Genomic DNA, 27,028 nt, shown 5'->3' with positions numbered 1-27,028 from the left:
TGCCAGGCACTGTGTTAAGTGCTTTGCAGATACTGACCTACTCATAAAATGAGTGCACATATGAATGAATATCAAATGAATGGGTCTCTCTGTTTGCTTCTCAGCTCAGGGTGGAGACCTCTCCTCCCCGCGAGACATGAGCAGGTATTCTCAGCTCTGAACTTCATAGGTCTGGGGGCTTTGTCCATCAGAGACACACTCACATCAGCGGAATGGGGATCCGAGAGACTGTGATTATTCCCAATCTGGAATCACGGTTCGTTGTTGGAAGACCCACCCCCAGGCCTTAGTGGAACCCCACGACCGGTAGACAGAGGTCACTATCACCCTATCACCTAGCAGAGCTAGATTATCTTGCCAGTTTCCCCTTCGATGTCTCCCAGAGCATTAGTGAGAGTCTTATTCCCTAGAGTGCAGAGTAAAACAGTGTGTTTGCAGGGTACCTGGGTGGCTCAGTCAGTTAAGAGTCTAACTCTTGGGTTCAGCTCAGGCTCTGATCTCAGGGTTATAAGACTGAACCCCAATTTGGGTTCTGTGCTCAACATGAGTATGTTTGGGATTTTCTCTCTCTCTCTTCCTCTGCTCCTCCTGCTCATTCTTTCTCTCCAAAATAAATAAATAACTCTTAAAAAAAAAAAAAAGCCCCCCTGTGTTTGCACAGAGATTTGTAGCAATCTGTTTCCTGTATAGGATGTTTTAGAGATTCAAAAATCTTTCCTCACTGGTTACCTACTTTGATCTCGAAGAATTACCCCATTTCTCTCCCTCCTCCTTATATCCATTATGCAGTACATAAAACATGCATTACCTTATACTCATTTCACAGATGAGAAAAACGAGGTCAGAAGGGAGGAGAGGATTTGCTCGGGGTGGAACTTGAAAAGCGAGATTATAACCTGGGTTTCTGGCTCAAATCTCTGTGTTTCATCTCGAAAATTTGCTTAGGTGGGAAAGACAGATGAATCGACTGGGCACCATTGTCCTATCAACCCAGAGGAGGGCCTGGTGGCTATGGAGATTGAGGATAGGGGGAGAAGGTGCTAGAAAGAGGAGTGACGGGAGTGTAGCTGGAGAAGGCTCCGATGGCAAGGGAAGCAAGAGTGCAAAGCCCACGGGAACAGATTCTAAAAACAAAAACAAAACAAAACAAAACAAAACAACACAACAACAACAACAACAAAAACCAGAGAGGAAGAGAACAGGAAAGGGCCTTGCGAACCCTAAGAGGAGAAGGGCAGAATGACTAAGAGCACAGGCTTGGGGGCTGGAGAGGCCTGGGTTTAAAACTTGCTTCCAGCTGTGCAGTCTTGGGCAACTGAATTAACCTCTCTGACCTCAGTTTGCTCATTTTGTGAATAGGGATTGGGATTTTTCCCCAGGCTGTTGTGAAGATGGACTGAGACAGTACCAGTCAGTGCTCAGTAACTGCTAGCTGTTAACAAAGATCAGCTACTTTGATCTCCAGCCTGTGCCTTTGAGGGAAGGGAAGGGGCTTGTCTCTAGCCGCATGGCAAATAAGGGACAGAGAGCGGACCTCCTGCCTTCCAGACCACTACTCTTCTAACATACCAGGCAGCATTCAGGGTGGGTGCTCTGGAGGCTCCCGAGAAAGCCCACTCCCCAGCAAACCGATGCTGGACCCACTGTCTTCACTGGTTTGCTCCAATCTTGGTAAAATTCCCTGTTGACATAAAAGCCAGGGCAGATAAGTAAATGATTATCTTTTTATGCCAACTTCAATCACTTCCTTCTCCCCCAGAAATATGTTTCTTCATCCTAGGTGAGGAAGATGGGTTCTGATGGCGCCCGAACCCTGAAAATGTCCCAGGACCATGTCAGAAGCAGCTCAGCCCCCCTGAGCCCCAGCCCACGCCACCCCCCTCCATTCCCACCTCCAGCTGCTGCCTCCCTCTCCTCCCATTACCTCCTCCTACACCGGCTGCCCTGACCAGCATCCTCACCGAAGTTCAACAGCACCCCTGCTTCTGAGGCTGAGAAGAGTCAACCATCGCAGGGCCATGGACGGATGCAATAGAAATTAGCCAGAGCCGGGGAGAGAGGCAGATACATAATTTATAGTATGGCGGAAGGTGAGTGACAGGCAGCCGCGGGGGGCCTCAGCACCTTATCGATCCTTTCAAAAAACCTGAGAAAGGGCCCCGTGCTGAGGGCCAGGGGAGGCATGGAAGGTGCAGGCGGGGGCAAGGCCATTAAGGACGCTCTGCGACCAGGCCAGCCGCCGGGGTGGGCGGGGGGCTCCGGCAGGTGGGGCTCGCACGCGTGCCTCCGATCGATGACACCATGTCAAAACATAAAATGTATGCTTTGGCTCTTAAGCCAAATGTGCGTGAGATTTTTTAAAAGCATTGATTCAGGATGGATCAATGGAAATCGAGGCATAATTTTTTTTTTTTTCCCTGTGCAAAAAGGGGGTTATAACACTTTGTGGAGAGACCCCCGCCAGGGGCAGCAAGAGTAAATATTCTGTGAGGAGTGCCTTCTCTACTGGTCACTGGGAGAGCAGAGCTCTGGGAGGAAGGTCAATGTGTTGCTTGGCTTTCCCTCCGCCTCCCCCCTCCCCCCGCCCCTACCGTGGAGGCACCCGTCCAGCTAGGGGGTGAGGGCTTCCTCCTGGGCACCCCCAGGGTGGGGAGCTAGCTGCCTTCCCAACCTACCCCGGGCTCACCTAGTCATCATCCAAAGATAATTCCCCTCCTTCTCCGATGTCTAAGCAAGTCCAGCCAGCTCTACCTTCCAAACATAGTCAGGAACCGCCCCTCCAACCCCCCCCCCCCGCCCCCTCCCAGTTTACCTCTCCAGTGCCTCCACCTGGCACACTTCTCTCCTGGGCCATTGCCTCCATGGCCGCTTCCTACGCAGCCACCAGGCGGTCCCTACCTCACCCAGAGTTCTGTGGGTGACACATGAACCCACCCCATATCCTCCGAACGGACCTCACCTCCTACCACTCTTCCGCTGGCTCAGGGACCCCCTCAGAGACACTTTCCCCACTGCCCCACCCCCCCATCCTTCCTTGCCCTACTCAGGCATGACCCCCCTTTAAAAAAAAAAAAACAAAAACCCAACAACAAATAGTACTTAACACTATAATATTGTTTGTGCGTTTATTTATTGCTTATAATTTCTTATAGAATATAAATTACATGAAGGCAGGGACCTTGTCTTCTTTTTTAAAAATTTTTTTAATTTATTTGAGAGAGAGAAAGAGAGCACGAATCAGAGGAGGGGGGAAGTATCTCAAGCAGATTCTGGTCTGAGTCCGGGGCTGGGGGGCTCGATCTCATGACCTTAGGTTATGACCTGAGCCCAAACCAAGAGTTGGAGGCTTAATCGACTGAGCCACCCAGGTCTCTTTCTTTGTATTCTTCGCTGTTATATTCTCAGAGCTTGGAACAGTGTTTGGCCCCAGAGCAAGTGCTCAGTAAATACTTGTTGAAATAAGGGAGGGAGGGAGGGAGGAAGGAAGGAAGGAAGGAAAGAGCAAGCCATACTCAAGACAGAGCCAGGAGCATGGTGTGAAGTACCATTAGCACCGTTGCTCTCAAATACAAAAACAAGAAATTCCTCCTTCGAGGATCTGCAGAGACTTTCCCAGGAGCTGGGCACCTGTAGCTGGGAGTTCTAAATAGAAGCTCTGAATTTCGGATTTAGAGTCCTGGAAGAAAGCATTTTATTAAAGTCATTCTTCTAGGGGGACACGTTCATCTACCTGATCAAACCGAACTCAGGGAGCTTCGTAATCCTTGCTTCCCCCTGCCCAGCAATGTTGGGGCAGGAGGGTAATTAGGGGTGAACCTCTGTCCCCCTGGCGTCCGGAAGAGTGGCAGAGGTTCCTGCCCCATGGAGCCAAGGGCTGCGGAATTTGGGGGAAGGTCTTAGGGGACTTTCCCAGGTTCTCTGTCACCCCGGGTGCTGGCTTCTGGGCTCCTACTCGGGGATAAAGGAGGCTGGACGCCTGCCTTTATTTCTCCGGTGCCCTTTCTGAAGCCAGATCGTTTTTCACTGTCGTGAGCACTTACCTGGCCAGGACGGTCAGGCATGATGATGAGATGAAATGAATCTTCAGCACCATGAGAGAGTCGGAAAGGTAATTCCACCAATAGGCATGTGACCTCATTCCCCTGCCCTTCCCCCACCACCCCAGCGGGACCCCCCCCCCCCCCCCGGGAAGAAAAGGTTGGATAGAATCATTTCATTCGGCCAGTGCTCACAAAGATAATTATTTAATCATTTCCCTCAGTCATCTTCCAGAAGGCCAGTCTGATTTTGTTTGTTATTTATAGGATGACAGTCACCACTTGGGGCGGGGGGGTGGGGTGGGGGCAGGAAAAGAGGGATGGGATGGGAGACATGGGGGAGGGGACATGAAGAAATGCTTGCTCATAATTGCTCTCTCCCCTTTTGCTTTTTCCCCCAATTGCTTCAATATGTCTCTCTTCTCTTCCTCCCTTCTCTCTCTCCCACCCGTCTCACTCCCACCCCCTCTCCGCCTTCTGTCTGCTTCTCTTTCTGCTTTAATAGCCCCCTCTCCTCGTCCCGCTTCCCTGCCTTGGCCCCCAGCCTGGCTCACAGACAAACTTGACCCCTAATAGTTTCTGACAGTGAGCTCACCCCTGTGCAGAGCAAGGTGCCCATCTTCCCCCATCAGCAACATCTTTCACTGGGCACACCCTGTGGGTTTCCATTAATGAATCCAGCCTCTGGCTGGGGGCAGTGGGGGCTGTGAAGCTCAGACAAGAGCATCTCATTTTCGGGCCCTCACTGTCCCAGCTGGAAGTGTCCCCTGACCCTTGGTTTGGACTCCATGCACTATTTGTTTGGTATGGTTCTGAGTTGGGGAGGCCAGTGTTCCCCTAGACACCTTCCCCATTCCTAGATGCCGTTCTCAGTGTTCAGTGCCCCATGGGCCTAAAGGGGGCTTTTGTCTAGGGGATAAGACAGAGAAGCAGAAGGACTCTGGACCAGACTGTACCACTTCCGAGCTGTGTGATCCTGAGCTGACTACCTAACCTCTCTGTGCTTTGGTTTCCTCATTTGTAATGGCAGTAAGTCCTACCTTTCTCATAGGGCTCATGCAAGGATTACATGTGTTAATACTTGCCATACACGTAGAACAGTAGCTGACACATTGCAAGTACACGTTCAATGTTCACTGTCATCAGTATCTACCATCTCAACCTGGGGGTACAGACATGAGGCATAGGAGGTGCCGTCTGGCCTAGACCCAAAGAGAACAAACCTGCTGACTTGCCGCTAACAAGTCTTAAACCTTGGGCAGATTGCATTTCCCCCCTGCGTCTCAGTTTTACTATCTCTGCCACGCAGGTACTGAGAGAGCCTGGGTGCAGCAGTACTGGGAAGCTGACATGAGCGAATGCATGTTAAAAGCAGATTCTAAAGCCAGACCTTTTGAGTTCAAATCCCAGCTTGACGCCTTATTGGCTGTGTGATCTTGGACAAGTTACTTAACCTCTCTGTGCCTCAGATACTTCATCTGCTTATAACACTGCGGCCTCTGCCTCCCACCCTGCCCACCAAGCTCATAGGGTGATTGGGAGGATGAAATGAGTTCATTTAAGGAAAATGCTTGGCACAGTGTCTGGCACAGAGCAATGCCTGGGCAAGGGTTGGTTATTCCTAGTTACTTCCAGAAAATGCTTCTCTCCTGCCTTCTATCTCTAAAGGCTTTCTTCTGCTCTCTTCATGCTTTTTGTTAGGTGTCTTGAGGCAGAAGTTCTCAGTTTTTAACCAAAATCCAAGTCATTCTGATAGGCTCAGGCTACCAACTACTACTTTTGGAGGCCGAAGGAGAGCTGGGTTTTTAGGAGGGCAGATGTCTTGAGATTGGGGGAAGCGCTCGAGAGCTCAAAGCTGCCTGCTGCATTTGGATTCTATTGGTAGCAAGAAAAAACCTCACTCAAGGGACTTCATGTCGTAGAGGGCTCACGGGCAAGGACCTAAGAAAGAAGGGCTACCAGTTGCTGAAAGGGCAGGGATCAAAGAGAGGCTCCAGCTCTAGGTCAGGAGTGCATGGGCCCCCCATCTCTATGGCTCTACCACTCTTGAAGCCTCATTGAGAGTTGACTTCCTCAGCCTCCCAGGAAGAACCTTGTTCTGCTCTTTTATCTGCTTTCTCCGAGTTTTTCTGTCTTAAAACATTAACTTCTCCATGGCCTTGCTTGGCTTCTAGGTCCTCTCTCAACACCATGGGTCACAAATGCACTTGTCTGTGGATCCAGGCCACGAATGTAATGGGTGCAGCGGGCCAGGGGGCAAGCAGATAGCATCTGTGCTATCTGAAGCGCGGTTGGTCATTCACCTGTTTGTTCTTAGTCAGGTCCCCCTTCCCTTCCCTGCTGTGTGCTGCATCGCAGGGGGCATCCCTGTAAACTACATTTCCCATGATCCTTTAACCACTGGCTTCCCACTAGGTTCAACCAATAGGAGTTGAGGGTGGGAGATGTGGGGGGCGAGAAGAAGGGACAAGCGGGGTATTTTTCCACCTCTCTCTGTTGTGGATAATGTCTCTGGCCACAGGTGTTCTTGGTCTGAGACTCTTCTGCTGGTTGGCCCCTCTCTCCACAGTCCTCACTTTGGCAGGGCAGGCCCTCCATGGTTCTAGACTCTGCCAGCAGTGTCTATGCCTGAGCTGTTGTAAAATCACCTCCTCCCTCTGTGTCTTTTGTCCCAGTTGTTTTTTTGTTTGTTTGTTTTTGTTTTGTTTTGTTTTTAGCTCTTCTAACATCTTTGTAGCTGAGTACCTCCATTAAATTCCCTCTGTTGAATTCCTGGATGTACTCTGAGCAACAGATACAAGGGGAGCTCCTGCTGAGTGCCAGTCAATGGCTTCCCAACAGGCACATAGGCCTCGCCTTGCCTTATCTGATCTCTCAAGCAAAGGCAGCTATCTGGATTTCTAGATGCTGTCTGAGTTTTACAGGTTAGCAGCTAATTTAAGTTTTAAGCTTTTATTCTGAGGGCTGAATGAAACAAGTTTGTGGGTCCTAGTCTGCGAGTCGGCTCTCTCTTTATCATGACTCTGTGTTTCTGCTACTCTTCTTCCCCTGGTATTTCCTGGCTTAGATCCTCAGAAAGGACCTAGGATTGGTTAGCTCATGCGTTTAGGCAGGGTTGTTGGTTCCTCAATGGATTTGCTGCTTTAGGATCGCTGATCTCTCTTAGCCAAGCAGCTGTGTTTGGAGGATGGTCACATGGGATATTAAAACTAAGTTGGTTAAGGAATATGAGGCTAGGTATCTGAATGGGATGATAGTCATTTGGCAAAATGCTTGAGTCCCAATCCAATGCTTTTTTGACTATCCTCTAGCTACCCAGCAACCTAGTACTTTTTTTGGGGTGGGGGGCGGTGTCCAGAATCAAAGGCAGTGCTATAATCCAGGTGTCCAGGCTTGGATGAGCCTATCTATTCTGGTCTCAGGATTTCAGCTTATTTTTCTGGAAGATGAGAGGCTTGGATCTTCTTTCTGAAAATTATTCTAGGCCTCATGGCCTATGGTTCTATAGTTGCTACTTCTGTGACTTCCATGCACATGTTCACTCATCTTTCCATTCATCATTCATTTATCCACCCATCATCCATCCATTCCTTCATCCACCTATCCATCCAAATCATCCATCATCCATCCATCCATTCAAAAAATGTTTATTATCTCCTATGCACCAGGCACTGTAGTAGGTGCTGGATAAAATAAAGCAGACTAGGACTGCTCTAATGGAACTACATTTAGTCAGGGGAGAGAGATCATAAATAAACAAATCAATACATATGTCAGATACATTTTGGGTGATAAGTGCTGTAAGAAAAATAGAATAGATGGATACTACCAAGAACGGAAGGATGGTTTTGATTGGCTGGGCAGGAAAAGCATGTGAGAGAGGTGACTTCTGAGCTCAGATTTGAGAAAGGATTCGTGGGGAGAATATTCTAGGTGGAGAATGTTCTAGATAGAGGGTTCAATAAGTTCAAAGCTACTGAGAGGAAAGGGAGGAGCAAAAAGAAGGCCAGAATGGTCAGAGCACAGAAGAGGGAGAGTGTTAAGAGATGGGGTTGGAGATGGAGCAGGAGCCAGATTTTCCAGAGCCCTGTGGATCATAGAAGAACTTGAGGTTTGACTCTAAGTGCAGTGGGAAGCCATTTTCTGACCAGTGAGAGGCATCCTTGCCTGTCACGTAGCTGTGAGCACTGTGATGGTGTTATTTCTTCACTGAGACCACCATCAGCCAATATGGCCAGGCCAGATCCCAGGAGTGACCCTGTCAGGAAAAAAGGAGGTCCTGGAGATCCTGCCATTGAACGCTCATGGGAGCCAGACTGGCTTAGTCCATTCTAGAGGAGGAGGGGGTAGGTGGAGGCTCTAGACATTGAGCTTGGCCTGGATGAAGCTCCAGACCCTCCCCTTTCCCCAGGCCTTGCACTTCAGGGTTTAGGGTTGGGGGTGGGATATGACATCAGGCAGATCAGGTGGTTAGGGCTGGGCCAGACTGCTCTGTTACTTACTAGCTGATGACCTTGCACAAGGTACTTACCTCCCTGAGCCCATTTTCCCATCTCTAGCAAAGACCAATGACCATTCAAGGAATCCAGTGATAATACAAAGAAGAGCAGAACACATACACCTCAGTACATCTAAGCTATTTTTCTTCTTCATATAGTCTTGTTATCTTCGTCAAGCACTAGCAATTCTAGACAATGTCAGTAATAAAATACACCTCCCCACCTCGACTGGTAAGTGGGTGGCCTTATAATTAACCATCCATCCTGGGGCATGGGGACAAAAGATATAAACTGAGACCTATAAGTTTCTTTAGGGATCTGGCTCCCACCAACCTCTCTAACCTAATTTCTCGGTACCTTCTACCTCATTTAAATGAAATGGCCCACTCTTGGCTCCACGAATCTTCCAAGCTTCTTCCCGTGTTGGGGTACTGCCCAAGACCGGGAGAATGGACTTCTCTGGGGCAGGGGATTGGCACTGGCAGCCAGGAGGAGGGCCCTGTCTGAGGGCTTCAGAGCACTTCCCTTGGCCCTCATCCAAAACCATGGGGACTCCTTAGAGTCTCGGGTTAAATCCTCAGACACACCCCCTATGACCAAGCCTAGAGTAGGACAAGGTCTCTTTTACATTGTTCTGTTTCTTCCCATCTTTTATCACAAGGGCCATTGTTTTGTTATTCATGGGATTACTATTTTCAGGCCCTTTCCCCAGCAGCCTCTGAATTCCATGACGTCAGAGACCATTCCGATTTGTTCATGCGTGGATCTTCAACACCTAACACAGAGCGGGAATGCAGTAGGTGCCCACCAAGTATCGATCAGAGGGCTGCATGATGGGGCTGAGTTTCCCAACCGGCCTCCGCTCTTCCCACAGCCTCATTCTGACTCTGGCAGCCTGGTCGGAAATACTGATCGTATGCAGGCTAGGGATGCTCCTTATCAAAGTCAAGGCCAAGATCAGCGGGAAGGGATCAGGTCAAAAAAGCAAAGGATCCAGATGTGCAAATTCCCTTCAATGAGGCAAATGTGACCGAGTGATTCCATGCCAGGCGTAACCGCTGCATCTGATTCCTCATTTCCATTAAAGGAATTGTAGCAGGTGCAAAAACTGGAGATTATCCCAAGAATTAAGATACGAAAAGCATGTTAGATCACTAAACTCCAATTAGGGAAATTAAATTGTGCACACTCCCCTCCTGACGCAATATCAGGAGCTTGCATTAGCTCTGGGCTCTGGTTCTAATAAAATTAGAGAATAACACTTTAATTGAATTGTGCTTAAAAGGATCATGCTGACAAATGTGATTGTATCTGGCTGGGATGCACACCTTCTCCGGCAATCATTAAATCCAATGAAATGCCAGTCTCGGGATCTTGACAGTTTTCTGAAACAATCTGTGAACCGTGCTGTATCTTGGAGTATCTAATCAATTTAGAGCCGCCTCATTAGGACTTGGCTGCTAACGGATACTTAAAAATCAAAGCAAATTACTGCACTCCATGGATAACTAGCTAATCATATCGATACAACATGGCTGGATTGTGTTGCAACAATTCATTTCCTCTTTAAGAAGCCACTGTCACCCATAATTTAAGGATTGAGATTCATAAGCCTGATGTAGACAGCTCCGAAGTCAAGGATTTTCCTGAGCTCAGCACCCAGGGGTGTATGGCACCCCAGCTAGAGGGCTGAGCCAAAGCCAACCCTTCACTCCTTTGATTTACATTCTACTAAACCCAAGTTCATTTCTGGGTAATAAACCCAAGATCCTTACTGTACAAAAGAGGAATCAGATGATCGGGGATGGACAGCATCTTTCTGAAGATCACACGGTAGATTGGGATTTAGACCTTCTTGACATCACATCACATTTTCTAAAATCATTTTAATAGAAGTTTAGAACAGTGATTATATGTTCATTGATAGTTTACTTGGGTCCTTTTTTTTTTTTTAGCATTTATTTATTTCTTTGAGAGAGAGAGTATGAGTGGGAGAGCAGAGGGAGAGGGAGAAGCAGACACCCTCCCCCACACCACTGAGCAGAGAGCCTGACTTGGGGCTGGATCCCAGGATCCCCAAAATCATGACCAGAGCTGAAGGCAGACACTTAACCAACTGAGCCACCCAGGGGCCCCTACTCGGGTCCTATTTTAATATTCTTACTAATAAGAAGCCCCACCAGTACCACCGTCATCATCACAATACAAACTGCCTATGTTCGTAGAGGACTCACTGCCAAGTTAGCTCATTTCATTTCCTCAACAACCTTTGAAGCTTCTGTGATTATTGCGGTAGGCATTACTGCTGTTCACTGGGTATTTTGGACCTTCCCCTCTAGGACACACGGTAGGACTCCACTTTCTGGCTCCCTGTGGTTGGATGGATCAGGAGACTCGTTCTGGCCAATGAACGTGAACAGAAGAGACCGGTGTTCTCTACAGGCCAGAACAGGATTGCTGACTCAAGACCTTCTTCATTTGTTCTCCCTCTGGTACATCAACCAAGCAACATTTGAGTTGGTGACTGTTCCAAATGCAATGAGCGGAATCCTAGTTGACCTGCAATGGACCTGCCACCTGAGCGAGAAATAAACCTGGGTTGTTGGAAGCTGCTGAGCTTTTGGGGATGCTTAGTTATTGCAGGATAATCTAGCTTGTCCTGATTGGTAGAATTATCACCCCCGTTTACCAGGGAGGAGCTAAAGCACACAGAGATGAAGTGAAGGTGAGGTCGGATTGAGGCACTCTCGATGACTTTCTCTCCAGCCCAGAAGTTTCCTGGGCTCCTGTTCATTTTGTTGTTTTGTTTTGTTTTTTAAAATTTTATTTATTTATTTAACAGCACAAGAGAGACAGCAAGAGAGGGAACACATGCAGGGGGAGTGGGAGAGGAGGAAGCAGGCTTCCCGCTGAGCAGGGAGCCTAATGCAGGGCTCGATCCCAGGACCTGGCATCATGACCCCAGCCAAAGGCAGACGCCTAAAGACTGAGGCACCCAGGCGCCCCAACTTTGTCTCCTGTTCTTTGTACTTCCCATCCCGTCTCCTTATTCGGTAGCACCTCCCTGACACCAGTTTCTGGGCCTGCAAGGCTTGCCAAGAACTACTTTTCAGAGACTCAGGTCAGACCCATCCAGACCATTCACCCCCTGTCTCTCAGCTCACGTCTGGCCAGATACCCTTTTCGGGGATCTAAACTGGGCTGTCTGTGTAGAAGTGCCTTTGGTGTTCTCCGAGATAAAGGCTGCTCACCTGGTACTTTATGAGAACTGTGCTCCTTCAAAAAGGCCAGGTCTTTGACACAGAAGGTTTAGGCACAGTGAAGGTCAGGGCGGCGATATCTGATGGGGACTCTGCCTCACCACACCTCCCCCACCTCCAGCCCAACTCATTTGGCACCAAGATGTATTCTGGGTGAGGAAGGAAGGCTCTGCTCTTGTGTTCCCTGGAGCAAGCCCCACCATTGGCCTCACAGATATTTGAGGGGGTGTGGCTGGAGTGAGGGAGCCTGAGCCCCCGGCCCTAGAAGACAAGAGAGAGGAGGAGTTTGCAGAAATTGTATACAGCTTCGGGAAATGTATACCCTTTGTGAACCATATCGGAGTCAGTTAAGACGGTAATTGCAGACCTTCCCCGACACAGAGAGAGGGCGGGATCGCCGGGCCTGCTATTATCATGTTCTTTCAGGCACAACAGCTTGTTTACAGGAGGGCTGTGGACTGTGGGGCGATTGTCTGGTGGCTCCCGGGGCAAGGGCTGTTTGCCACCTCCCCAAACTTGCACTCGGGTCCGTGGCCATCAGCCTTTAGTGATGAGTCCTGGGGTGCCCCTTGCCAGGACGCTCAGAAGGGATGCAGACAGCTAAGCAGGTTCCCTCATCAGCTCCTGATCATGCTTCATGTTCCCCCCACCTGCCACAGCCCCAGAGAAGGCTGACATGCCCCAGCTGGGCTGCCTCGTTGGAAGGTACTCAGAGCCCGAAGGCAAGAAATCTGGGTCCCACTCTGGGCTCTTGCTCACCCACTGTGAGACCCTGGCACTTTCCATCTCCCATCACATCCTCAGTCTTGTCATTTAAAAATAGGAGTCTCATTGGATTTGCAATGTTCTGATTTAGATTATGTACTCAATCCTTTTGAGGGAGGGCATGCTTCTTGTGGATGCTGAGGTTTGACACAGATTATTTTTATTTTAATATCACCTCAATATTCAGATGTACCATGCAAATGACAGAAAATAGTGGTGGCAGATAAAAGGAGAGAATATATTAATGAAATGATATAGAGTGACTTCTAGACTCTCCCTGAGGACCAGAGAACAAGCAATAAGAACCCATAACACCCAAAGGCAGAACTTGCCCTACAGAGACTGACATGGGTCCTATGTTGGCATAGATGCCAGAGCTCTTTCTGTAGACATGACCCTCAGCCACCCTAGCTGCCAACCTCCTCTGAAAGGGTTCTATATACCCTTTCTCCTTTTTCCCATCCCAAGCTTCTGATGCATCTGATTGCTGGGCCCGGGTCATGTGATTGTTCTCTAGCTGCAAGGGAAGCTGGGAAAGCAAATCCCTGATTTCAGCTTCTCCATTCAGAAGGAGACCCCGGTGGCAAAAAAGATCAGCCAGTGTCCCCTACAAATTACAAATACAGAACTAACTTATAGTCCTTGTATAGCAGTCTAATGTAAATATGCTTATGAATTAAATATAAACTTAGCCAAAAAAGCGGTAACATTTGGGGTCCCTGGGTGGCTCAGTCAGTTGAGCATTGGACTCTTGATCTCAGGTAAGTCAGGTCTTGATCTCAGGGTTGTGAGTTCAAGCCCCATATTGGGCTCCACACTGAGTGTGGAGTCTACTCAAATAAATTAAAAAAAGAAAAAAGAAAAAAAGGCAGTAACATTCAAATTTCAAAATATAAACACACAAATTTTAAAATAAAATTATTTAAGGTGAAGAATAATTTTGTTTTACAGGACCAAATCACCACCTGACATAAGAATATGGTGCTGATTGTTATACCAATGCTCTTCTGGAGTCCTAGAAGGATTCTGGAGTCTGTCAATTGGTCCTCTTTTGGCACTATTGCATCTTTTCATAGTAATTTTATCTGTTTTCTTTTCTCCTTAACCCTCAGTGATTACAGTTGTATTTCTTGACACCAGCGTGACTGTAAACATGAAGATAGACATGACGTTGGACGGTGTGGTGGTTCTCAGTTATAAGGGGGTCCTCCCAGTGGCCAGAATATTCTAAGGATAATAATGGATGTGAAAACACTTTGCGGTCTCCAGAGCCTTCTCTGATCTAAAAGATTCTCCCACATGCTCCTCCTCAGACTTTGATATGGGGTATACTAGCCCAAATTTCCAGTTCTACTTTCCTTCCAGATAGGCAGAGGAATTGCACTTCCTTCTGCCCTTAAAGTTAGATGTGGCTTGGTCACCTACCCAGATCTCTGAGTGTGTCACTTCTGGGTGGAAAGCATTTCAGAGCCAATTCATGATTCTCCACATTCCCTTCACCCTGTCATGAGGGCCAGCAGTATTCTAGCTGGTGCGTCTTGTCAGCCTATGCAAATGAAGATGGGGCTGTGCTCCATGCCAACATATGATGCATATGTAGTGTGAGTGAACAAGTAAACCATTCCTGTCTTAAACCACTGAAATTGTTTGTTACACAGCATGACCTAGCCTGCGCTGACTGACGCACTTAGTACGGTAGGGAGATGACAATTGCTGCTCTCTCATTTTTACACGACAAAGAACTCTGGTACGGAGAGTTTGAGAACCTTGCTCCAAGTCAGACAGCTAGAAAAATTAGGACCTAAAACCCAAGTCCCCATCCAAGTCATTCCAAAACTCGTGCTTCTCCCAGTAACCCACACAACTAAGAATACAGTCTCTGTAGCAAGGAGGCAGGACTGATGGAAAACATGGCATGTCTCCGTTGGCAGGAGTGCAGGTTTTGAGAGCCTATGCAAAAGATTGTCCCGAGTGCCAAGTACATTTCCACTTCAAAGTGTCCTAAGTTTAAGAGTGAGCCGTTCTGAATGTTTAAATTTAAAAGGTCAGTTCTCAAATTCCCCCCAACAGCCAGGGTGGTTGACAAGATGATAGATGCTTTTGGAACCGGCAAAGCTTCCATTCCAAGAAGCCGTCCCTGGCTGTAAACCTGTTCACAAGGGTGATGTGTGTCCCCGTGTCTGTGAGTGGCCACACAGAGTGCTGGAGAAGGGCTTTCCTTTCTGCCTGTGGGCTCCACCCACCTCCATCTGAGCAGCAAGCCACTCATCTAAAGGCAGGACATGCGGCTTTTAAGACAGTGGCTCGGAAAAATATCAAGGCTCACTGTAGAGTTCACAGTCACGCCAACTATTGTACTCATTATATTAGGGGAATGTGACTAGAAGTCAGCAGAAATTGCAAAATTTAGCCATATTTTCTCCAAATGAAGCAGTATTCATGGGGGAGAGGGGGCAGATTCAATTCTGATCTCCTTTTAAGAACCAGGTGCTTCCTGGAGTTTTCTGAGCATTTCCAACTTTTTATCATATATATATATATATATACATGTACACACACACATATGTATATATATACGTATATATATATATATACACACACACATATAATACATAATATATTTATAATTATAAAATACATTTACACCTATTTACATCTATATTATATCCAGAGAGAGCGATTTATTTTAAGGAATTGGCTCATGTTTATTGTGAGGGCTGCTAGATCCCACGTTCATAGGGCAAGTTGGCAGGCTGGAGATTCCGGGAAGAGTCTATGTTGTGGTCTTGAGCACAAAGGCTGGAAACTCAGAATTCCTCTGTTGGAATGGGGAGGCAGAATTCCTTTTTTGAGAAACCTCAGTCTTTGTTCTTAAAGTCTTCTACTGATTGGATAAGGCCAATCTCCTTTCCTTAAAGTCAATTTCACATAAATGTTAATCACATCTTAAAAAACGTCTTCACAGCAACAACGAAGGTTTGACCAAACACTTGGTCACTGCAATCTAGCCAAATTGACATAAGATTAACCAACCATCACATTAGGATGACTCTCAAGAGTGTGCAATGGGGAGAAGCATGTCTGTGAACAATGAAGCCAGCTGAGGTCCTAGAAGCTATGACCACATATGATATTTTCCGCTTCTGATGTCTCCAAGCTCCTACCTCCAGTTCCAGCTTTAGGAATCTTCCGATGAGTAATAGTGTTTGATGAGACTACTGATAACGACAGCAGATAACATTTAGTCAAATGGATGCTTTATTATGCATGCCTTCAATGAACTCTTCAGTGCTGTGAAATAAATATTATTAATATTCCATTTTACAGAAGGGGAAACAGCCACAGAGAGATGAAGTTATAACAGTAAGGACTGGAACCCGCATTTCTCTCATCCTCTAATCTACTTTTCCTCACAACCTTCCCCTACAGTCAACTCTGAAGGGAGTCGCCAGTTTATTTTCTTCAGCATGGAGCCGGCAACACCAATATTCTGGGACTGAGCATGCTCAGTGTCTGCTTTCTGTTGCATGGTACTAGAAGCAATGAGTCCCGGATCCCCCCTCCCCCACCCTCCACAACCAGGCTCAGCTTAGTTCCTGTCTGGAAATAAGACACTTACATACTTCCGTCTGCCAGAGCTCTTACCTTTTCTCGTTATGCATCCTCTCTTCCATGTGACAACACTTGTATTCACTCTGTTCTAGATGCTCAGGACGTAATAATGAATAATAATGCTAGTAATGGTAGCGGTGGTGATGATGAAGAAGGCTTCAACTCATGACCCCGAGATCAAGACCTGAGCTGAAATCAAGAGTCTGAGGCTTAACCGACTGGGCCACCCAGGCGCCCCTAGAAACAACTCCTCTATATAAGCACCCTATGGCACGTTCGGGGAGCTGATGCCGGCCACTTGCTAATTTCATAGGCCATGCCAGCCTTCAGCGTACACAACCACAAGTATGGCCCATCACCCAACACCTCACACCAGGCCCTTTCGTGTCTGGGTAACTCAGAAGAAGGGGGTGAGGTGTTGGGGTCCTAGGTCATGGCAGGGTGGAGATTAGGGAATTTGGTCTTGCTCTGTACTGCCTCAAGATCTTGTTTTCCTGCTGTCAGGGCATGAGTGTCCCTTGGCTGCTGCTAAGCAGTGGTATCCCTGCATTTTCCTCCTGTAGGGGGTGGGGTCTTCCTCAGTCTCGTCTCTACAGGAACCCTTGAAAGAAGAGAAGCAGGGACAGTGGCATCTTCCTCTGGCCTTGCTGCCTCTTTGGCCAGACCGAAGGTTCCAGAATGCAGTGTAAACATCTGGAGTTTCTTTCTTTCTTTCTTTCTTTCTTTCTTTCTTTCTTTCTTTCTTTCTTTCTATCTTTCTTTCTTTCTTTCTTTTACTTCCTCTGGGCTCCTTTGTCATAAATTAATTGACTGTCTATGTGTGGGTTTATTTCTGGTCTCTCCATTCTGTTCCACTGATCTATGTGTCTGTTTTCTTTCTAATACCATACTGTTTTGATCGCTATAGCTGTGGGATACAGCTTGAAATCAGGGTGTGTGATACCTCCGGATTTGTTCTTCTTTCTGGAGAATGCTTTGGCAATCTGGCATGTTCTGTGGCTCCACACATGTTAGGATTGTGTGTTCTACTTCCATGAAAAATGAAATCGAAATTTCGATGGAGGAGTGCACTGAATCTGTAAGTGGCTTTGGGAACTACGGACTTGTTAAACAAAATTAATTCTTCCAATCTGTGAGGAGGAATATCTTTCTGTTTATTTGTGTCTTCTTCAATTTTTTTTTTTTCATCCATGGCTTCTATTTTCCAGTGAGGTCTTTTTCGCTTCCTTGGTTAAGTTTGTTCCTAGGTATTTTATTCTTTTTGCTGCAGTTGTAAATGGGATTGTTTCCTTAATTTATTTTTCTGCTTGTTCATTATTAGTGTATAGAAATGCAACTGATTTTTGCATATTAATGTGTATCCCACAACGGTACTGAATTCTTTTATGAGTTGTAAGAGCAAAGTTTCTTTCAGGTTCGCTACTTCTCAGAAAAGACAAGGTGGCAGAGAGAAAGGTTGGGAATGACAACAAGCTTGGTCATCCCCTTGTTTCATGAAGGTCCTTGCAAACCCAGACCTCTCCCGGGATGGTTCTCTTCTTCTCCCACCCCATACCACCACAGGTGATTTTTATCCTCCTGATTAGTCTCTTAAAAATTTTTTTTTTGAAAATATTTCCACATCTTTCCATATGCAGGCATTTTTGAGCTCTGCAAAATGGTGGCCACGACCTGCCCCCAAGACACTGCTTCCTACAGAGTAGAGGGAAAAGGGTTCCACACACAGGTGGCTTCCTGTTCCCCCAATGGACCTTCTCTGAGGCTTTCCCAACTCAGCCACAGCAAGCCCAAAAAGGGGGCTAAGGATGGGATCAAGATCCCGGAATGAGGGTAAAAGTGGGCACTCCATCTGAAAGATCCATACCAATGCTCTTTCTAGATCACCTGTGAGGCTGGCACACCCCTCACGGTGAGCTTTCATCTTCTTTGGACTCCGTTCAGTTTATTCCCATGTGGAGGAAGGACCATTTCCCCAATTAGCATGGCTTTGCTGCTGCATACTGGGAATTACTGCCATCCCCAACCCCCATGCTTACTGGGCTACGAAGCGTTCCATTTCTCTCTTTCTGCTCCTACTTGAAGCGGGCTTCTCTTACAGAACTGTAAAGAGGTCTGTCTGTGCATTCCCCCAAGGAAAGGACCCATTCCTAGTAGATGCTTTTGATTTTAAGTCTCCCCTTGAAAGAGGGCACAGGCTCCTACCATATGAGTTTTCTTATTTGATTCTCCTAACTAAGTTGTGATGGATAGATCATAATCCCTGCTTTGTGCATTTGAGCAATCCTCAGTTCAGGGAAGTCAAGTCACTTTTCCAAGATCACACAGCATGTAAACAAGATTCCGAACCCAGGTAGGCAAAGGCTGTATAAGGTAAGGTAACACCACAACACATAACCCCCCAGAACCTCAGTAGTTTAATACAGAAAAAGGTTAATTTCTCACTTGCATCCAGTATTTCTGACGGGGAGGTTGTCCTGCAATCTGGGGACTCAGGCCCCTTCCCTCTTGTGGCTCTGCACTTCACTCCCAATGTCACCCTGGGGTCCTTTTCTAGTCCAACCACCCAGAAAAGAAAAGAGCAAAGAGGATCACGCTGGGAAGGGACAGTTATGGGATTATTTTGTGCACTCATGGCCCCCAGGTCAGACCGATTCCTTTCCACGCTGAACCAGCCTCAGAGTCTTCTCCACGCAGCTCTGCAGGCGGCTGCTGTTGATGGACTGGAGCTCACCGCTTAGGTGAAACTTTTCCTGCCACCACCTTGAGTCTAGTGGCTCGAGAGACACACATTTCTTCACTACACTGTGGAAATGGAGGGGAGGCATGGGGAGGGCACCATGACTGCGTCAGGAAACACTGTTGAAAGGCTTTGAAATAAACAGAAAAAGGGCCCCTGGGTGGCTCAGTGGGTTAAAGCCTCTACCTTCAGCCCAGGTCATGATCCCAGGGTCCTGGGACTGAGCCCCGCATCGGGCTCTCTGCTCAGCGGGGAGCCTGCTTCCCCCCCCCACCCCCTGCCTGTTTCTCTGCCTACTTGCGATCTCTGTCTGTCAAATAAATAAATAAATAAAATCTTTAAAACTAAATAAATAAACAAACAGAACAAAAACACTGCTGTGTGTGCCGGCTGGCCCATCCTTCTGGATTTCCCCTATACCTCATAGTCTTTGAGTTATTTTATGTCTGTAAAAACTGTAGAAAATAAATATATAAATACGTAATAATTCAAATACTTCCTGTCCAGAGGAATGCAAATGAACTTTATTTGGTCAGAAGGCAGTTGATTCACGACTCGTGGGTAGATTATTTTTGCATTTATTTCTAAATTCATTTCAGCATGAGGTTCTTTGGATGGTCCATGCAATAGCTGTAACAGCTTAGTTGTCTCATTAATTAACGAGTTGAATAAAACCTTTGATCCACGTTCTGTATGTGTTTACATCTATATACATATATGTTTGTGTAGAGATGTCCTTGAACGACTTCAAGTCCCCAGAGGAAGGGGGAAATCCTACGATGCATTAGAGGCCCCTCCTGCCCAGGAGCCTCATGCTCACCAGGGAAGAGAAGCAGAGCGAGGATCGTTCGCTCCATTTTGCAGCTGAGAAAACTGAGACCCACAGTGAGGAGATTCTCAGATACCGGGGATCACAGGACTGGAAACGATGATGCTGCGAATTCAAACCCAAGTGAGTCTGATCCTCATGCCCGTGTTTCTCGTCCAACCAGTTCTTGAGGAAAATGGGATATTGACGGTGGATATTAACACCTTACTTGGTAAATGATAAAACTGAGGCTCAGGGAAGTTCAATGCCTTTGAGATAAATCTGTATCCACAACCCATCCTGGACCTCTATTTTCTGGGACATCTTTAGGTGATCCGAGTGAGCGTACTTTTCTAGCTCAGATGTTCCTTGAACATCTGTTCTAGGTTTTTGTTTTGTTTTGTTCTGTTTTAAAAGGCAGGGAAGATTACTAGGTGGTTTTGGTTCCTAAAATGCTCTCTGAACCTTTATTCATAGAAGCATAAGTGAGGCGGGAACCTGGGCCAAAGCCGGCAGCATCTGCCTTGTAGGGTGCAGGTCTGAGCCCTGGAAAGGGCCAGAAGCGACAGAGTTGGCATTGGACCCAGCTCTGGGGCCACGGGAAGGTCATGGTCTGCTGAGGTTCCTGCTCCCCGGGCTCTGCCCAGGGTTTGCTAAGGCAGAGTGGAGTCAGATTTGAGAGGTTTCGGGAACAGTGGAAGACTCCCAGGCTTTGGGGTCAGGCAGGCTTGAGTTCAGATCCTGCCTCTGCCACTTCCCAACCAAAGGTGAGACTTGAAGCATTAAAGTCTGAAGCAGTCACTGAGATTTAACCATTACATGTCTGACATCTTTCTGGACCTCATCTTCTTCATCTGTAGGCTGGAATAATAACCCTAACTTCATAGACGGACCCCGATCCAGCCCGCCTTCCACCCAACCCAGCCTTGTGCCTGTCACATGGGCTTGAGGCCGCCAGGGCTGTCACGAGTGGCTGGCATGGAAGGTGGAGAGGCCTTGCGGCCACCTTGCTTTCTGTGTCTCCTTCCTCTCTCTGACAGTAAAGTTTCTTCACTTCTGCAAGGTGTCCGGCATTAAATGTCATTGGCTTCTGCTCACAAAGGGTAAACAGGTGCTTCTCTAAGACTGAGCTGGGACCCCTCCCTGACAACACTTAGCTGTGGGCCAACCATGTTATTTATTTCCCTGTCCCAAAGAAAAACCCACCCCTCGAGAAGCCCCAGATCGACCCATCTATTCTAGTCTATTCTAGCAGACTCCGCTGGGTGTTTGCGTCACCAGCCAAGCCCTTGTTTTTGACTCCCGCGGGCCTGCGGGAGTCCTCTGTAAACTTTACCTCTTGTCAATGGTCCCCGTTCAGGAAAATTGGCTCCTTTGACACCGTTTTAGACAAACCATAATGTGTGTGGAGCTGAAAGAGGTTCTATTTACAAGTCTGCAGGAAATAGCCCTGGGCAGAGGATGGTAATTGCAGGGTGAAGGTTCACCAGGGGCTCAGAGGGGAGAGAGGACCGCCCTGGGGAGAGGGTGCTGTGATGGGCAAGAGAGGGTGTGGGGGTCACCTCCATCCCCGTAACCTGCGGGGACAGGAGGAGCGTGGATGAAGAGTGCAGAGGTCTCTTCTTTCTCCTGCAAGCCTGCTGCCCCCTCGGAACCTTTGCATCGCACACCCTCTCACGGAATGCTTTCCCCCCCCAGGTGTATGAATGACTCACACTCTCACTACTTTGGAATCCTGGTGCAGCCATGACCTTCCCTGATCACCATGCCTGGCCCCTACCCGGTCACGCACAGGCACACTCGTGTATAATGCACACACACACTTCCTATTTCTTGAACCCCATTTTATTGTTTTTGTGACATCCACTGCCTCCAGACAGGAATTCATTTATCTGTGTGCTGTCAATTCCTCTGTATTCTAAATCCTGCCGGAACATGGGTCTTTCCTTTGCTTCTTCCCTGGATCCCCCGTGTCTGGAGCAATTCTTCTGCGTAGATGGTCCTCACCCATGAAGTATTTAAGGAACGGGTTAACAGATGAACAAATGAGGGAATGAATGAGTAACTACATCCCAACACCAAGAGCTTCTCAGGTTCTCTTGTCTGATGGGCCCCATCTCCCCAGGTAGCGGGGCCCCCTCACGCAGTAGATCTTGACCTTCAAACTGAATAGATCACAGATCCAGTGGTGGGGTTGCCATTGGGTAGAAGCCTGGGGGAGTCACCAGAGAGCTGTTTACAAGGTGGTCAGAGCTAACGGTGGGAGGCCCAGGAAGTTGGGTGGTATGTCCACGATCCCCTGAGATCAGGGTGTAACTGAGTCAGAGTTCAGGAGGGTCCTCCTGCCCCTGCCCCCCCAGGCCCACTTGCTCAGGAGATGAGGGCGATCACAGCTGCCTGGGGTCCTCACTCCAGCCGTCCTCGAGGAGCTGACCTTGGCTGGCAGGATTCAGGTGTGTAGACAACGGCCAGAGGTGGTGGGGCGGCTGGGGAGGGTTGGAGGGGCCTGGGGGCAGTGAAGTCATCATGGATTTCTTCCAAACCATATCCTCAGCAGGGGCCACTCTGACCGGCCTGGCCTTGCTCCACTTATAGCTGCTTCTCAACATCCCAGACAACTGTCCTCCACCTACCCACTGCGTGACCTTGGCAGGCCACCGATCACCACCTCCTACCCCCTGCCCCGGGACCTCCTGACTAATGGTGGCCATGACTAACATTTGCCAAAACAAAAGGGCAGTCAGGTGGTTTTGGGCCCTCAGCAGCCTGTCTCCAGGAGAGAGCAGGACCAGGCTCTCCTCACCTAGGAAGGGAGGTCAGGCCCATTGAGAGGGTAGAGGCCAGTCACCTCAGCCTGGCCTCCATATTTTTAGCATCTTCCCTCCTTCCCTCCCTCCCACAAGCCACTAGCCCACTCCTTGCCCAAATAACAGTCACCAAAATAGCTCTGGCAGTTGACTGAGGGGTACCGAGAGGGTCCCCTCCCTCCTGCTGGTCACTCAGGCTGGAGCAGAGGCCCTGGGGCTGGGCGAGGCCTGAGCGGAGGCTGTTAATTGTACCTTTGGTCCGAATAAAAAATAGCTCTCCTCAGGGCTGATTGAAGCACTTGTTGAGGGAACCAGGTGCCTGCGTCTCGCCGGGCTCACCAAGGACGGACACCTCGGGGCCTGGACGCGGCCCTCAGAGACAGAGCGGGACAGCATCCCCCTACCCTGAAGATGGCAGCAAGATGTGCCAAGGGACCAGAGAAAACGTCTTGCTCAGGTCTCCCTGGCACACGGAGGGCCAGCGAAAACACACGTACTAGGCCATCACTTCCTCAGAGACACCTTGGCTGCCCACTTTGTGGCAACGGTTCCCCTGGCCCTTGGCCACTCACCTGCCTTCATTTTCCTCATGGTGTGGCTGGTAGCCTGTATCTGTTCACCTATGTATTTCTTGCCCCCTCCCGAAAAGTCGGCCCCCCATGGCAGGGCACTGGTCGCCTCTGTCCCCTTCGTGTCCTTAGCACACAGACTAAGGGCTGGAGCTCACTAAAGTCATCAGGCAATAATTGAATGAAGAAGAAAGCTAAAACGGACAGCGGATCTGGCCAGGTCCCGAGTCCTGCAGTGTGGGACCAGCCAGGAGAAGAGAGAGAAGTGAGAAGCAAGCCCCCTCCCTACACCCACCTTCTGCCCACGTCAAATTCCCCAAAACAGCCCCCAGACTCCCGTGAGAACTAATCCCTCCTGTGTGCCCAGAACCCACCGTCTGTGTTTACAACAGCCCTGGGCAGCAGAGATGGTGACTTTTAGGAACAAGGACACGAGCACTCTTGGACTGCTTTATTTCTGTAACTTACCCAGGAATCCTGGTGGTAACCCCGAAGTACAAGTGAGACTCCTTCTTATCCCCATTGTATAGATGAGGAAACTGAGATCCTGAGAAATGAAGCAACTTGGCCCAAATCACAGGACCCCTGAGCATCAGAGCTGGAATATGAGCCCAGGGAGGTGGCCTGGCCCCAGGAGACCTTGTCTTTGCTTTCCGCACGTACAGCCTCTTGTCTCATGAGACCTCTGATGTTCAGAGAGCTCAAGACCTTCCCTTGGCCAGGGTGGACTCTCATCGCCCCCCTGCTGTTAGTCATATCCTCTGTGGTGCCTGTCCATCTCTTTAACAGTTTCTAGAGGCTTCCTGCATGTCACTTCACTGGCCTTTCATGGCAATGCCGAGACACTGTCTTGCTCTCATTTCCTTCAGGCCCATGGTGGGCAGGTGGCCATAGAGGCCCAGAGAAGGTGACTTGCTCAACGTTCGCGTGGGTAGAACCCCCGACTCACCCTGCTTTCTCCAGGCACCACCCCGTTGGCCTCCCTTCCTGCCCCGCAGTGCCTCTCCCCACTTGTGACTGACGCCCATGTGACTATGGGTCCCTCAGCTCTGGGGGCTGGGCTGCCAGGAGCCCTTATCGCCACCGGGTGGCTATTAAACACCTCTTTGACTTTTTACAAGCTTTGTCACCTTGCCACGTGCCAAGTTGCCTTTATGGCCGCACCATTAAGGCAAATCGTCAAGATGAACAAGGAAACCTCTATGGGGCCAGAGAGTTCCATCCAAGAGCACAGGTGGCGAGGTTTCCTGCCTCCACTCCCGGTCTGGAAGGCTTCCCTGGAAGTCAGGGGCCCCGGGACCTAGAGTCTTCTCCATTGATTTCTTTGTGCCCCACATACCCGGTCTTGGCCATGGGGACACGCCTCTGTGGTTTGGGGTCTGGCTCGGATCACAAGTGACAGGACACAGGGTCTTCAGGTGTTACTGCAGGGGGACCGCTCCTGACTCCTGGCCTTGTACAAATCTCTACGTTTACAAGGTCATCTTTCAATGTCAAATCTGCCTCTCTAGGATTCCCTGAGGCTTCGATCTAGTGATCCATGTGAACCAGCTTGCCCCACCCCTGTCCAAAAGCTGAACTTTTCTCTACCATTTCATTTTTCATTCATTCATCCATTCATTCATTCCCTGCTCAAATTTAGCTCTTCAGTGTCCTTCCCTTTCTCCTTAACTAGCCTTACATGCTTCTCTCTCTCTCTCCTTCCTCTACTTTTCTTCCTTATATGAGTAACTCCTTGACATTCCTCAACATCTTCACGCTGTCTGTCTTACTAGAATGTCAGCTCTCACCTCCGTGAGGGTCAGAGCCTTGTCCCCTCTGCTCCCCTCAGTCTCCCCAGAGCTCAGCACAGCACCTGGCACAGAGGAGGAGTTCAGGAGAGATTTGCTGAAAAATTCGTTTGCCCCCGTGGATGGAGTCAGACCACCCTGTTGGAAAGATCTCCTTGTCATTCCTCTCTAGGGGTCCAACCCAGAGACCTGACTTCTCCACTGGCCCTGGACACAGGCACGTAGACCACGCAGCTCTGGATCAGCAATCTTGTTCTGCAAGAGGTCTCTCATAGTCAATATTTTAGGCTCTGTGGCTCATCCAGCCTACGGCAGTCACTTAGCTCCTACAGCTTGAAAGAACCTAGAGACAAGATGGAAACTGTGTTTCAGGAAGTCTTCTTTATGGATCCTTAAATTTCATGTAATTTTCAGCTGCCCTGTCCTATTCTTCTTCCATTTTTTTTTTTTTAAGCCATTGAAACATGTAAAAGCTATTTTTAGCTCACAGGCTGTAAAAAAAAGGCAGGTGGCAGGCAGGGTCGGCCCCGTGGGCCCTGGTTTGTGGACCCTTGGAAGTAACTAGGAAACCTGAGTTCAAATCTCGCCTGATCCACAACTCACCAGGTAACCTTGAGCAGTTAGCTTTGTTCGCCCCTCTGGGGGGCTCCATTTCCCTACCTGGAAGGAAATGGAGCCATTGGTCTCCAAAGCTCTATCCCACTTGAATACTTAATGGTGGAAATTTCAGGGATTTTGCTGGGTAGGTGGAAGGACACAGTTTCGCGAAAAGTAACCCCCCCTCCCCGCCACTCGCTGCCTTCTGGGGTCCCACAAACCCCATCATCAGGGACAGGGAGAGTATGTCTACCTGGCTATGCCTGGCTCCCCTGAAGGCCGAGTAGGTCTTGGAGTCTTAGGGACCCAGTGACCCACGGACAAAGGGTTTTTGGCTGAAACATCAGGAACCATCATCCCCACCTCTCCTTCCATTCTCCCAGCCGGCCCCTCACTATTCATGCCTGCCTACCACCCCTCCCCTTACCCCATGCCTTGCTTAACAAAGACAAAGACAGCAGTTGACATTGTAATGCTGAAAATTGCTTGTTTCAGAACATCCCAGTAAACAAGCCCGTCTTTGTTTTAATCCCAGCCTAGCTTACTGTAGTTAATTATAGGAATTTGTGGCTATTTATGTGAACCGAGGACAGGCAAAAACATTCATTTGTCGGCTGTGTAAGTGCTGGGTGGGAATGGGCGCCAAGTACCATGGAGACCTAGGTAGCATTTGTCCTGGGGGTTGTGCAAGGTAGCCAAGGGCCAGGTGTGTAATTATGTGCTCTGCCCCCAAAGAGAGAGAAGACTGCCATAGAAAGTGACACCTAATGACTGTTTTCAGCCCATAGTGGTTAACGGGAAAGGCCCCGTGTTTGAAGCCATTGCCTGAGATGCGGGGCCTTGCACCTGCCAGGTGAGCTCAGTTATTTCTGGGTCCCAACAGCTGCCTGCCCCATGTTCCTGTCCCCGGCAGTTGTGGGGAGAGGGGAGCAGGTAGCCAGAGTTTCCCAGGGGTTCGAGGACATGGGAGCGGGGTCACAGAAGCTGGCGGACATGGGTGCCGCCTTTTCTCCCTCTTCTCCAGCCCCAGAGGAGCCACAGTTAGTGAGGAATGTTAACAAAGAGGAGACAGAGCTGGCTAAACAGAGGCCCTACGACAATTCCCGGCCCAAACAGAGCTGCCCGGGGCCCCCACCCGGACGAGAAAACAAGCCAGGCCTTTGTGCACACTCAATAATTATCACTGGAAATTATCCGAGTCGGGGCTGCCGAGTTGTGCTGGGGCAGCAGGCATGGAGGGGGAGGAACTTCTAAAGGTTCTGGGCGACTGGGGTATAGGACCTGCTGCTCGAGGCCAATTGTCCGGGATACTGCCTGCTGGAGAAACCCCCCGTGGGGGGGTCCAGGCACCCTGCTCCAGACTCTCCTTGGCCCAGACTTCTGCTCTGGGCCTGGCTATCAGGAGCCCCTGATAGCTCTGGTTATTGGCTTAGGCCTCAGGTGCCAGCAAACTTGTACTAATGGTGGGTTTGGGCCTGTTCTCTGTCCTAAACTCTCATTCCCCTAGACGCCCACCCCCATCTCTGTGCCCTCACAAGTCCCTTTCC

Source organism: Meles meles, chromosome 19 (genome assembly GCF_922984935.1).
Source record: "Meles meles chromosome 19, mMelMel3.1 paternal haplotype, whole genome shotgun sequence".
Classification (NCBI taxonomy): Eukaryota; Metazoa; Chordata; class Mammalia; order Carnivora; family Mustelidae; genus Meles; species Meles meles.
The sequence above is the reverse complement of the archived record's forward strand: the minus strand, read 5'-3'. Positions refer to the sequence as shown.